This window comes from Grammomys surdaster, unplaced genomic scaffold (assembly GCF_004785775.1).
Source record: "Grammomys surdaster isolate TR1022 unplaced genomic scaffold, NIH_TR_1.0 129, whole genome shotgun sequence".
NCBI classification, from domain to species: domain Eukaryota; kingdom Metazoa; phylum Chordata; class Mammalia; order Rodentia; family Muridae; genus Grammomys; species Grammomys surdaster.
The window spans coordinates 9461294-9475176 of record NW_021604587.1 but is presented as its reverse complement, the minus strand read 5'-3'; positions in this window follow the sequence as shown (position 1 = coordinate 9475176).

Below are 13883 nucleotides of genomic sequence, written 5' to 3'. Positions count from 1 at the left end.
GAAGGAAGGAAGGAAGGAAGGAAGGAAGGAAGGAAGGAAGGAAGGAAACTGAAGTATATTTTGACAGTTTCTTAATTAAATTTGGAAGAATGGAAGATTTTTCTTCTGTGTTTTTGTTTACTTGTTGCCATTATTTTGAAGGAAAATTCTTGAGACAGGATCATACTCTTTAATGAAGAATTGACATTTTTCTATCTTCAAACTCACAAGATTCCTTATGCTTAAGTTCTAGGATTACAGGCATGAGCCTTACAGCAAGTCTCATAAAATGAATTTAATTTGCAGAAAACTGCTACTTACTACCTGACAAATCAGGACACATTCAAGATTGACTATGATGTCCTAGAGATACATGTCCAGGATATCTTTAAACTTAATGCTCTAAGAAGTTCACTGGAACAGATTCATTCATCTGTCAACTCACTCACAAAGGAAAGTTACAACTTATTTGTATGTAGCCTATGTTTTTTTTTTCTTTCCAGGGCCATCACTGAATTTATACCTGAGTTATTCCATCTGTAACCACCTTAGTTACTAGACTTTAAGCAATATTTCCCATTGCAATACTAAGCATCCAAAGCTAGTTCCCACTAAGTTCTAGCATGTCCACAAATAAAGGCTTATTTCCCCTGTCTCACAGACATCTGTTATTCCTACACTTCTATTGACCCTTCACTCTGCTTTCTGCTTGAATTTTTGAGACTCCACTGTTGATCACAACAGTAATTACAAAATTACATCCTATTTTGAACTTTATCAATCCATCCTAAAAGAAATCTTAGCTCTTAAGGCAAATTTCTGTGTTCCTCCTGCCTGCCAATGTGGAATAATTTTGGAGAAACTATACCAGTTACCACCATCATTCCATTCTGCCAAGTGTTTTCCTATTATCAATGATCTTATTATGTATTTGTTCAATGTTCCACTCCTCCAAACTTTCACAATCTCCTCAATACTAACTCCATCTACTGTGTGAGAAGATCATAGTTTTATCTATGCAAATACTGTCTAACATTTCCAGCTCCAGGGACTGGCATAGTTCCCAGCACATTTTAACCATAAACATTTGATAACTTAATAATGGCTTACTTCATTCACAAACCTCAGAGAAACTCCTCATGGTCCACTAATGACATAAGAAAGACATAGTTCTATATTTCTCCTTCCATTTGTTATCCCAAGATTACTGCAGTTAAATGAATTCTCTTTTCTGTTCTTTTAATTTTTTGAAACAGGTCCTCAATCTGTGCAGCCCAAGCTGACCTTTAACTCAAGACAATCTTCTTCTCTCAGCCTTACAAGTACTAACATGACTGGCAGGAGCCACCACATCCAGGGAGTCCTCTTTAATTTTGTGTAAATGTTTCTTTATTAAGCATTCCATTTCCTTTCTAGGCATTCAGCTATTCATTCAGAGAGATTTCTATGCTGCTACACACTCAGTTTTCTGCATTGACATTTATATTCCTTCTTTTACTGCTTATTGGAAATGATTTGCTCCATCTCCACACCGCATCTTAGATATTTTTTTACTTCCTCAAATATGACACATATACTTGTCAGTAGATATCCTGTCAAAAATCCCCTGTGAATTGTCTCGTTTGCAAAGTAAACATTCAGCATTTAACTCTAATGTTAATAGACCTCTTCAGCCTACCTTCTCTTCTATTTCCTTTTCTTTTTACTTTTAGAACAAAAAATATATGTTTTTTAAGAACCTAGAAGATATCAGTTATTATGTGAAACAATGATAAAATACTAGAAATACATTATAAACTTCCACTTAAGTGAATTGTGTATATATATATATATATATATATATATATATATATATGTAAAGTATCAAGATACCCATCATTAGGATACAAAAGATGATTCTTAGAGAATATATACCATTACCATGTGAACTGAATTTGTTGGAAGAAATATAAGTTATTGCATCTGAAAGCAAACTCTGTAGTCAGACTCTATATGTTTGAATCCTAGCTCTGCCTCTTGTTGTATTTCCTTGTGAATGGTGCTTAACAATTTAAACCTGTTATCTCAGTTGTTAAGAGGAACGGGGTGGGGGTTGATGATAAGAACTAACACATAAACAGCTGTCACTACATGTCAACTACATTCCAAGAACTTCATATACAAAAACACTTTTTGAAAGCACAACAAGAGAAAGAAAGAAAGACAGAAGAAAGAGAAAAGAAATAAAGAAGTAAAAAGTTTACAAAGCAACTGGTTAAGCAATTCCTTCAGTACTGAGACAAGGGACAGGAAATAAAAAGCCAAAGCAACTTTCCAAAAGTCCACAGCTGCTAACCTGAATAGCTAGAATTCAGTGCTTAGAAGTGTGTCTCAAGAACCTAAACTATCAACAAACCCTCTTATTTTGAAAATGTTATTTCAAGCTTGTACCTCTCCTGAGTTCTGAGAAAAGGCTTAGCCTGCAAGAGGTCATCATGGGTACTGAGGAGATAAATATAAGCCTTCTTCTCTGTGTAGCTCACAAATCAAATCCCATGTAAGAAAGCCTGTCGCCGGCTTGGTATAAGCAAAGCCACTGCTCACATCAAAGAAATTGGGAATGGATATTTGGTTGACCCTTGGTTAAGACAGTTCTGTTCTTTAAGCTATTAGGTCCTATCACAAAGCAACACAATTCTGCAAAGCTAGTAATTATGAACATTGAACCTCACGTTATAACAGTATTATCAGCGCAATACTAAACATTACCCATGTGCAGGCATTGTGCTAAGAACTTACACACTTTACCTTGGTTTATTTGTTTGTTTTTGTTTGTCTGTATAGTAATGCAGGCCAGCTGACACTAGAGATAGTGCTGTATTGCTCATCAGGAAGCACTCACAAGCAGACTGCATGGCTTCTCATCATTAGCTATGGCACTGATAGAAGAGAGGACTATGACACTTGCCTTATATCTCTCAGTTTCTCAGTTTTGTCATCTTCAAATCAGTGATAAGAACAGTGCCTTTTCTACTTCAATTGTTCTCTGTCTGGCTATTTTTCTTTCCCCTATTCGACCCTCACTTGCCTTCAAGTGTGCATCTTTATCCTTTCTCCTGCCCTCTCCACACTCATCCTGAGTAAGCTCACATGCTAGCTCATGCCACCTATAGAAAAGCCATCAATTAGGAATTTGTTCCTTCATTTTTATATTTTTAACTCATAAAGTCAAAACCTGAACTCATCAGTGTGCCCTCATTTTACTAAATTCTCACTTTGTCACTGCCCAAGTGAAAAACCAGAAGAGGGCCCAGTGATAAACAGCCCTAGCTTCTCTTCCACAGGAATGGGATTTGATTCCCAGAGTGGTAATTATGGCTCAAAGAGATCTACAACTCTAGTTCCAGGAGATCTGATGACTTCTTTGGACCATAACAAGGACTACACACAAGATGTACAGGCTTACATATATGCAAAATACCAATACACATAAAATAAAAATAAATCTTAAAAAATTAAAATACCAGACAAGATACCCTTAATACATCTAGCACTCTAAAAACTTAGTCATCCCATCAGCCCCATCAGTGTGAAGTCCTAACATCTCTCAAGCAAACATTTTCTGGTGTATATCCTTCCTAAACAAGCTTGAAAATATTTTACCTTATAAGTATTGTCTAGATCATTAAGGGATCATGAGAACTTTAATAATAAACAAACTCTTTAATTTTATTTAACTTAACACTTTCCAATATTATGTCCATTATCTTAATTGCAAACACGTATAGAAACTTTACACTATTACCAAATCAGGATTTGGTAACTATAGTGTTGTGTTCCCTTCCCAACTGTCCCTCTGTAGCAGATTCTATTATATTAATGCCTTCTCCGAGTCTCCAGGGTCTTTCTTTATAAGCATCTTCATGCCACGTTGCTTAAAGTCTTTATATTTGTCTTTATAACCTTATGCCATTGATTTTCTGAGGATTATCCTTGAGCATGGGAACATACTTACAGAAAGAGCCAGAGAAACCTCTCAGTTTATGTATCCTTCAGAACAGCTTTCACCCAACAGTTGACTGGCAAAGAGACAAGGAGGTAGAATTTACCCAAAAGAGTTCATCCGGGATATGACTCAGGGTGAACCCATCCCTGAACTTATATACTTGCCCAAGATTCTTTGTCCTCTTTGTTTGGTTTTGCCTTACTTCTTCACACTTTCTGATGGAAAGTCTTCCTAATAATCACTTGAACAATATATCTGCTTTTGACAACCAATAGCCCACCATCTTACCCAGGGCTCCTGTCATCCGCTTTTTAAGAGCTGACCACTATATTCTATTAAGTTGCTTTGTGCCTCTAGCCTTCTGTGCTCCATTTCCTCTAGCATGAAATCCTCGTTTTGGCACCTCAGGCCATCCACCATCCCATCCCAACTGTGCTCTTCAGTTTCAGCTGCTCCTGCACTTTCTAGTGAATGTAACCTTCAAGCAAGCCAAAGAAAATACTCCCTAAATATATAAAAGTCCAGCACCTTATTCATAATATTTGAAAAAAAAAAGCGTTCTCTCACAAAGTTTTTTACCTTTTAAAAAATCAGTAGCTTATCTTCAAAATCATTTTAACATTATAATGGCTGTTGCCTTTATTCTGACTCTCTTGCCATCCTGTTAGCCTCTTCCCTGGGCCTCTCATGGTCCTTTATACATTTTAGTAGCAGCAATTTCTTACCTTATTTACTTGTTTAATTTTTCCCAGTAAGTGTACCTATATCTAAAGACAAGGATGTTGTTTTTAGATTCTCAATGATTTTCATTCCCACAGAGTTCCATTATCCCCAGCAGATGCTCAGCAAATAGCCTTGACAACCTATAAATCACCTGTTCGGTAATCAATGACTCCTAGTGTTGAGACATCCTTGTCATGGTAGCGTTACCTAACTAATCTGAAAGAACAACTTTATTCCTTGGCTCTCCCTGTGTTTCACATTGCAGGTCACAAATTATACCAAATTGAATCACACAGAGAGACAATATCCAAAAATGTAATATTGTGTGTGTTTAACTGTCATTAGTAGACTTTCTTGCCAAATTTATTTGGACACTTTAAAGAAACTGAACATCAATTTAATTTGGTATAGAATAATTGGATTCTACAGGCTTAGCAATTTAAGAGTTGCAGAGTTGAACAGCCAAAGCACATTTATAGAACTATTTTATTATGGAAGGATGCTTGTGCTTCTTATTATCTCTACTGAGGGATGGATCAGAACATTCCTGATTTCAGTACTGATAAGGACATGGTGCCACTAGATGATAACCTCAAAACAAAAATCCCATCTTTTTTGTTTGTTTGTTTTTTGATTCAGCAATGGCTCTATGAATCTAAACGCTGTATGCTCATGCTTCTTGGAGGCAATTTCTTTAAAAAGTAAAATTTGTACTATCCTCAATGTCCCCTGTACTCAATCTCCATGGCTTGAAATGACTTTGTAGATTAGTCAGTAACTGAGATTTTGTGCCAAATCTTATAAGCCTAAAATCAGAAACACATGCAATCTTTCATTACTTTAGCCTTGTTTATGACCTGCCTGCTAGAAATGTTACCTAGCTCTTATATGAAGCAGAATCTATCCAGAGGTCTATCCTCTTGGTATCTAACCAGGATAGACCACATATTGCTTATAAAACAACAAATAAAACAACACTATTCTATTTTTCAAATAAATGACTTGAGCATTCTAATACTAAACTTTCCATGATGTGTATCTTATTTTGGTGAATGTAAAGTAAAATGTTGTTGTATTTATTTTCATTTTAATGAGCCTAGCTCTGAACAGCACTTAGTAAAATGTGGATTCTGTTACTTGTACCCAGTCCTCATTTTATTTGCCCTTTAAATTTTTTTCTTTCAACATTTTTATGTCAGTTGGTTTATGTCACCCTATAACAAATTTAATAACTTAAAACAATCACTTGTTTCTTATAATTTTGTGGTTTTACTGGGTAGTTTGGCTGATCTAAGCTAATTGTTCTTCATGCTCTTATAAACTATAAGGTAGGCAGGCAACTCTGTATATTTAACATGATTTTCTCATATGTTCACATTTTACTTGGAGCTACAAGTAGACTTGACTCTGCTCTCCCAGCTATGTCTCATATTTAGGTCTCATTTGTTCATAATAAAGAGAAAAGAGCAAAAGTTAAAGAGAATTGTGAGGACCCTTGAATTCTCAAGTTCTGAACAATGTGATATTATTTCTACTATACTCTGCTAGTTACTAGAAGCCCAGGCTCCAGGGCTGTGGAAAGCCCTCATGCTGAGAGGAGAGTAGCAGAGTGTAGATTCAAAAAAGTGAGAAATCTTAGAGCCATCTTTAAAAGTATTCTTTATCTCCCCTAGTTTCTCAAATGTGCTACTGTTCCAAAATGACTTCAGTCTATGCCTTTCTTATTCTAAAATTTGTGTTTGAGATGGCAGCATTTGAGAAACATCCATGGAAAGATGAATAGCTTATAGGTCTATATGTAGTATCTGTCCAAATAGACAATACTATTGAAGAACTAGTCTATGCCCTCTATATCTACAATACAGATTTTCCAAATATAAAGAATGATACTCTGTGCACGTATCTTTAACTCATAAACTAGTTTCATGCTTGTAATACAACTTTAAAATGAGTACAGTGAACCTTTAATGAGTTAGACAATAGGCCTCCAGTTATTGAATGACAGGGATGGGTACTGAACTTCAGAAACAATCAAAAGGCTACTTGCTGTTCAGTGCATGCTCTTATGGGTGGCTTTCCTTGATTTCATATTACTCTCCAGCAATATTTTCTATCTTTGTTGAACACTGAAGTCAGTTCCTTCAAAATATATGATACTGTTCTCAAAGATATAATCTGTGTACCTCATACATACAATCAGCAGCAGCAGCAGCAGCAACGTCACCCTAGCTTGCTTGCAAAATCCCAGATTCCTTCCCAGATCTGTTGGATTACATTATCAAGGAAACTCAGAAGTCAGAATTTTTAAAATCTGGATTGATACTTCTGTTGTATTTGAAATCTTGAACCTGGCTACTTATCACTACATATGATATTCAATCCTGTGCATAAGCCCTGGTGACAGAAGATACCTGGGCTCTTTCTCAGGCTTACTGAACCAATATGTTCAAAAAGCTCTCTGGGTAATCCTGATGCACTTACTCTTCATTCTAAGTAAACTTCATTATATACTTAATTATATTCCAATGTATGTGCACCAGTAATTATAATTCATATTTTCTCAGAGAAAAGCATAACACATGCAAATTTTTCATTCAGAAAAGAGTAGCTAATATTAAAACAGAAGGACTCTTTGTCAGTCTTTGACAAGAGTCAGTTACTTCAGAATTCCAGGATGACAGAATGATTGGTGCCTCATCTACAATTAATGAGGTATTATATCAGAGAGCAGTCTGAGCTGTGAGCAATAGAATGAAGCCTTTCTCAGACCTGTGACCTGGAATGCACATCTCAGAGGAAGCCAAGATGAAGCCATTATTCTTTCTATGGGGATGAGTCACATATTCAAGCATGACCAACTTCAAGATTAAACTGAGAACCTAAGGCACAGAGTACACATTGGTGCTCTCATGCCAAAAAAGAAATCACATTCTAATTCTTCTCATAATTGTCATCTTCAATTTCTGTTAGAGCATCTGAGAAATACTGACCCATCGCTAATTGGCCCCTTAGGTCTGAGTGCTAGAACAGAAAAAATTAGGTTCAAGAAATATTTCTGTTGCCAGCTATTTGGAAACTTTTAAAAAATACTTCCCTTGGTAACTTTTATTGAGAGTTGTTCATTAAGGACTGAGAATCTATGGTTTGGAACATATTTCTCAAACCAGTTTTTCTTTCAATCCATATGCCTTCAGTTCCAATTTTCAAAGTAGCTCATAATCTAACAACAATCACTTGTAGAGTTCTCCTTGAATAAAGTGTGACTCTAAAGAATATGGATGAGTTAAAATAATCAGTGCATAGCAGAACTTGATGCTGGAACTGTGGTATATAGTCTAGGAGTACTGACACTACCAAAACTTCTTGGACGCTCAGTCTTGGGCCCTAGCCAAGGTACACAGAGTCATTTTGCTAGCATGTTGAAGGGTCTGTATAATGTTAAAGGTCTAAAATATTGCCATAGAAAATATTTTTTAGCCATTTTGACATAGTTGCAAAAAAAACCATGATATATATGCACCTGAAAACTTAGATATTTTGAAAATTGAAAATGGACCAAAATATAATCCCTCAACGGTCATAGAGTTTAGTGGTGATTGAATGTGACAAACTGAGTGATTACCTTAATTCAAACTACCTAGAAAACAAATCTTTAAAAGAGAATTAAGTGCCTGATAACCAGATGGGGGGAATTGGGAAGAAGTGGGAGGGAAAGATTGGTGATGTATTTCCAGATAGATAACATAGGAAGGTCAGGTATGTAAACAATCTAACAGAATTGGCATAGTCTTGGTAAATAAGTACACTTTGGTAATTTTCTTCAATGAGTCATTGGCCATCATTTTGTATGTATATGGATGACAAAATTGGTAACCAAAACAGTTTATCATATCTAAGGACAATTCTATGAAGAAAGAGGACAGCTGTGAAATGTCAACAGTGTGTACAATAGCTGAGGACAGAAGCACTGGCCAGAAAAAGGCATGTGAATGATAACAATAACATTACTATACTCTGGATATTGGTGTATCCCGAAATCTGTTTGTTGAAACAAGAATATGATATGAAAAGATGTGGTACTTGGGTACCATCTAGCTCATGTTGAAATTACATTCCCTTCATGAGATAGGAAGATGAAACCAGGTGGAGCCTTTAGGAGATGATTAGGACTAGACAGACTCTCAGGGATAGATTAATAGACTAGTTGGTTAAAAAAATCTGTCTCCAAAAACAAGTTGGTCTAGATGTCTAGTCCAATCCTAGCCTCTCACCATGGAACTCTCTATAGTACCTTGAGCATCACACCAGAAACATGAGCTTCTTTTCTATAAAATGCAGTTACAAGATTTAGTTAAGGCATCTGGAAAGATACTAAGATGGTGGCTTTATAAAAGACACTCCAGAATACATTCTTGTATGCCCTTATCTGACATTCTAGGACATAATGATGTTGAGACCATCACCAGAAAATGGACATGCTGTCACCCTAAATGTGAACTGTCCATGATGATACATAACTTTTTATTGTTTAAAACTTGTCCAATTTATAAGACTTGTTACAGAAGCCCAAATGGATCAAGATACAAAGTTGAGAGAATAGATGCCAGATAGGTACATCAGTAGCAGAATATTTTATGTATTCAATAAAAATGATGATTATGCTGTTGGGAACAAGCAAAACAAACTTGTCCTAAGTACTGCTATTTCGTTCCAAAACATAATAGCTGTTCATAACCAATTGTTTGTTCCCCAACATGTAATAACTCTTCCTAACAACAAAGGAAAAATGGATTTGATTGATTGGACTGTAAAATCTACATTCTATGTCAGTTTACCACATAAAGAAAGCCCTTATCCCTAAATCCTGAAAAAAAAATGTAACCATAATTTGGCATAAATGTTTATGTTTTGGAAGCCTAAATCTTCTAGCATTTTGGCTCAGTTTCCCAGTTCACCCCCTGAGTCTGTTAGGCAGCCCTGATCCATCAGCAGTGACTTGATTACAATTCTTTGTCATCTGCATTGACCTTGTGTTAGAGTTGTGTTGGATCTAAGCAAACCCCATAATAAATGTATAATGTATCTTCTAAAAACATTTGTTGGAGAATGTATAATTGAACTTAGACATTGGAGGACCCAGGCATCTTTTCCCATTCAGCTACTGCCTTTTACTTACCTTGGGGAACTCACCTGTTCTTTGCCTGAACATGGAATTATTATGAAAACTATTGCACATACCTGGATGGAAGGCTAGCCAAAGACTGAGGTTGACCAGTCAAATCATCATATCCTTATACATGAGATAGAATCTAGCATGAGAACTTACCCAAAATCAAGCCAGAATCTAATGAACATATTAGGACATTGGGAAAAAGTAGTCTCAGATCTTCCTTGATTGTGTCGAACCAAAGAATAGAATCCAAGACTTTAAGCAGCTGAGAAGGTAGAGAGACAAAAGAGAAACTGAGGTCTGAGTATGCAAAGCATGAAGCCTAATATGCAAGCTAACATTTTAATGTTATTTTTTTAACAGAAGGTAATCAACATAGGGTTCTATTGCTTAATATTCAGTTTGTTACAGTGTTTAACTCTTGTTTTTTGTTTTTATATGGCTTATGTTCATTGTTGGGGATTAAAATAATGAATTTTTAGTTCACTTTCTTATTTTTCTGAACCTTATCCATTTACTTTTACCAACACAGAAACTCTATTTTTTTTTCCTTTCTATTTTGGAAGGCAGAGTGGGGGACAGCTGAGGTGGCTGTGATTATGTTCTATGTTCAGATCACTTACTGCATAAATCAAATTGAAAATGATTTCTCACCATTTATGTAAAAGCCAGATGCTCATTCTGAGCCCATAAACTTCACAGTGGATGAAAATAAAGAGAAAGTGAATATGGTTTGGAGAAAGGTGATATCTTTTAGTCCTTAATGTATCAATTTATTTCTTGACTTTGAAAGGTAAAATAACATTTTAAAGAAAATATTCTTAACAGCCAACTCTATTAGACTGTATCTTATTTTCAAATTATGACAGAAAAATTCTTACAAATAAACTGAAAATAGATTAACTTTGAGAAACAGCAAGAGTGAACTATTGAAGAAAACAGTTTAGTATTTTAAGACACATCGTAACTTGGCAATTCTTAACCACTGTCAAAAAGTATAAATGTAATAAGAAATTCCTAAGGCGTAAACAATAAAAATACAAATCTGAATTTTCAAAAATTCCTAAAACATAACTTATGGCATATAATAGACCTAACATATGTGTGGGCTTCTGAACTTGAGACAAAACTTCAGATTCATCGAGGAAGTAAAACCTACTCGGTTATAGGAATTTGCCTAACATATTATGCTGATCATAATAACTTCTGCCAATTAAGGGCTCACTAGACAGACACTTCATATGTCTCCTTTTTGGGGGGCGCCATAATCAAGCCTGAACCTTCCTTGGTAGTGAGAAATACGGTGTTAAGATGTTCTTAAGTTTCTCAATGGTTAATGATAAATAAGCAGTCGAACTGTGAATCTTGCTCTAACCATCTCTAAGTCAGCAACCTGGACACTTGCCTACTTTGAGCTGGCCATTCCAGATTTGTTTTCCTCCTTCTCCATTGTCACACACCTCATCACTGAGAATCAGATTTCTTAAAATTTTGGAAAAATACCTAAAATATATACCATGAAGGTAGAAGATAATTTTGGGTCCTAGTTTCAAAGGTTGTTCTACTATAGGAAGTAGGCTATGGGCAAGCAAAGCTACTCATGCGTGGTGCCCAGAAAACAGAGAGAGAGAATAGGGATAATGAATATATTTACAATTTTCATCCTTTTTATGTTTTTATTCTATCTGAGTTTCCAGACAAGATTATAGGATAATGTTTCCTCCATTCAGGGAGATTCATTCTCTCTAGAAGCATACTCACAGACATACTTATGAGATATATTTTACTGATTTCCCTGGCAGTGATTCTCAATATAATCATGTTGTACTATCAATATTAAACATAGCATTTCACATTTGAAATATCTTTGGATTATTGCACTGAAGGTTTTAATACTTACCTTTAAAAACCTTTTCATCTGGAGTGGCTTGGAAATGACGATCAACACTGACAATCAAAGAAACCTAACTTTCTTCTTTGACCCTTTCCAGTCTGCAGAAATCAATGCATTCTGTAGGTTGAAAAGAACCAGAAAAGCCTTCTTTCTTAAGTTATTCTAGCTAACATTGCTTGTGAAAGAATTCATCGAGAGTTGGCTTTCCTTGTAAAAATATAGTACACTCTGGTCTTTAACATCTCAGCAAGCTTCCTTCATTCTGCTTCATGAAATATAAGCTACACAATACAATAACTGTACTTGACAACAACTGAACATACTACTTTCCTTAGTTGATGTTCCACACTTACACTGAACACTTTTCTTTCCAGACTTGTTCTGCTACATCTACCATTTTAAATGTGGTATCAATAGTTGAGAGACTCTTTTCATTATATACGAAACATTTTACAAATTATAGATAAAATTCCCCATATCCTAGTGTCCTAGTTAGCTTTAACTGTCAACTTGTTGTGGTCTAGAGTCACATGATAAAGCAAGTTTCAGTTAGGGGATTGTCTAAATGTTTTTGGCCCATTGGTCATAAATGTGGGATTGGCCAGACCATCATAGGTGGCACCATTCTCTAGGTATATGTTCCTGAGCTATATAAATAAGCTAGATAAACAAGAGTCTACAAGTGAGATAGAAAACAGTGTTCTTCCATGGTTTCTTCTTCAAGTTCTTGCCCTTATACTCTCAATAATGGGTTGTAACCTGGAAGTATAAGTCAAACAGCTCTTTTCTTCACATAGGTTGTTTGGCCTGTTATGACAATAGGAATCAAACCAGTACACTTTTAAGGGAGGATAAAAAGAGGCATTTGAAAAGTACAGTGAAAACGTAATTTCTTAGATTTTATAAATCAATTCTAACCCAAGACATGTTAATGTTATTTTCAAAGCTCAGTTTTTCTTGTTTAGCTGGTTCTAGAAGGTTTAGATAACTAATTACTGCACACTTATTTTCAAGTCTTCCAAGAAAAGTCTAATTAATAATAATGACAGCTACAGAAAAATAGTCTTTCTTGTCCATCAGCTATGTAAATATGAAATAATTAAAGAACAGGAAAAGAACTCTAGATATTGGTTAATATTAGACTATGCAGGCCTCAACTTGCCCTTAATTTATATGATGACAATGGGATAAGTGCCCTTACTGTCTATATAAAGACTAGGTTCACAAAGAGAATTATCTTAAAACCTTTAGCACTGTTCTTCGAATTTATCATGGAAATCTCTGGACTGGAAACATGTATTTCTTTTGTTCAACAGTACAAGCCTTTGCTTACACTTAGGCAAGTTCTCTCATTTGATTTTCCTTTCTCTTAATTGGCATTTTATTTAACTTGGATCATACCAGTCCTGAAAAGATTTTGTCATCCATGGGTCACACCTGTGATGGGGAAAGAATAAGGTAACTCAGAAAGTTACCTAAAACACTATTATCCCCTTCCTTCAATTCTATACTAGGAATTCAATTTCTGATAAAAAGCACACCTATCTTAAAGATTCTACAAGACTGATTGACTATTTAGAAATATTTGATTGTAGAGAGATGAGTTGTTACAGATTCACAGCCAAATTATCTTTAGTCTCCTTTAAAAGCCATCATTATCTACCTCCATAAGTAACCTAATAATCTGGTAAAATATTTTGGACTGGGCTAAAAGACCACTGACCCCAACACAAAGAAGGTCAGAGAAGTTATCTACTGTGCTCGATATACCATTCACAGCTACAATGCAATGGTCTTAAGCTGGAGAGAAGTAAAAACAACATAAATTACCTTGTCTGTTTACACAATGGCATAATATTCAGCTGTAAGAAAAAAGTAAAATCACAGGATTCATAGATAAAGTGGATGAAACTAGAACATATAATATTGACTGAGGTGACCCAATTCTAAAAGACAACAGTCATATATTATTCTTATTTGTGGTTCTTAGCACCAAATTCTTAGACATGAACATAAAACCTAGGAAATAGAAATGTGAAAGAGACCAAGTTGGAGGATGATCCCTACAGTGAGGACCCATGGGACAAAAGAAAGAAAGAAAGAAAGAAAGAAAGAAAGAAAGAAAGAAAGAA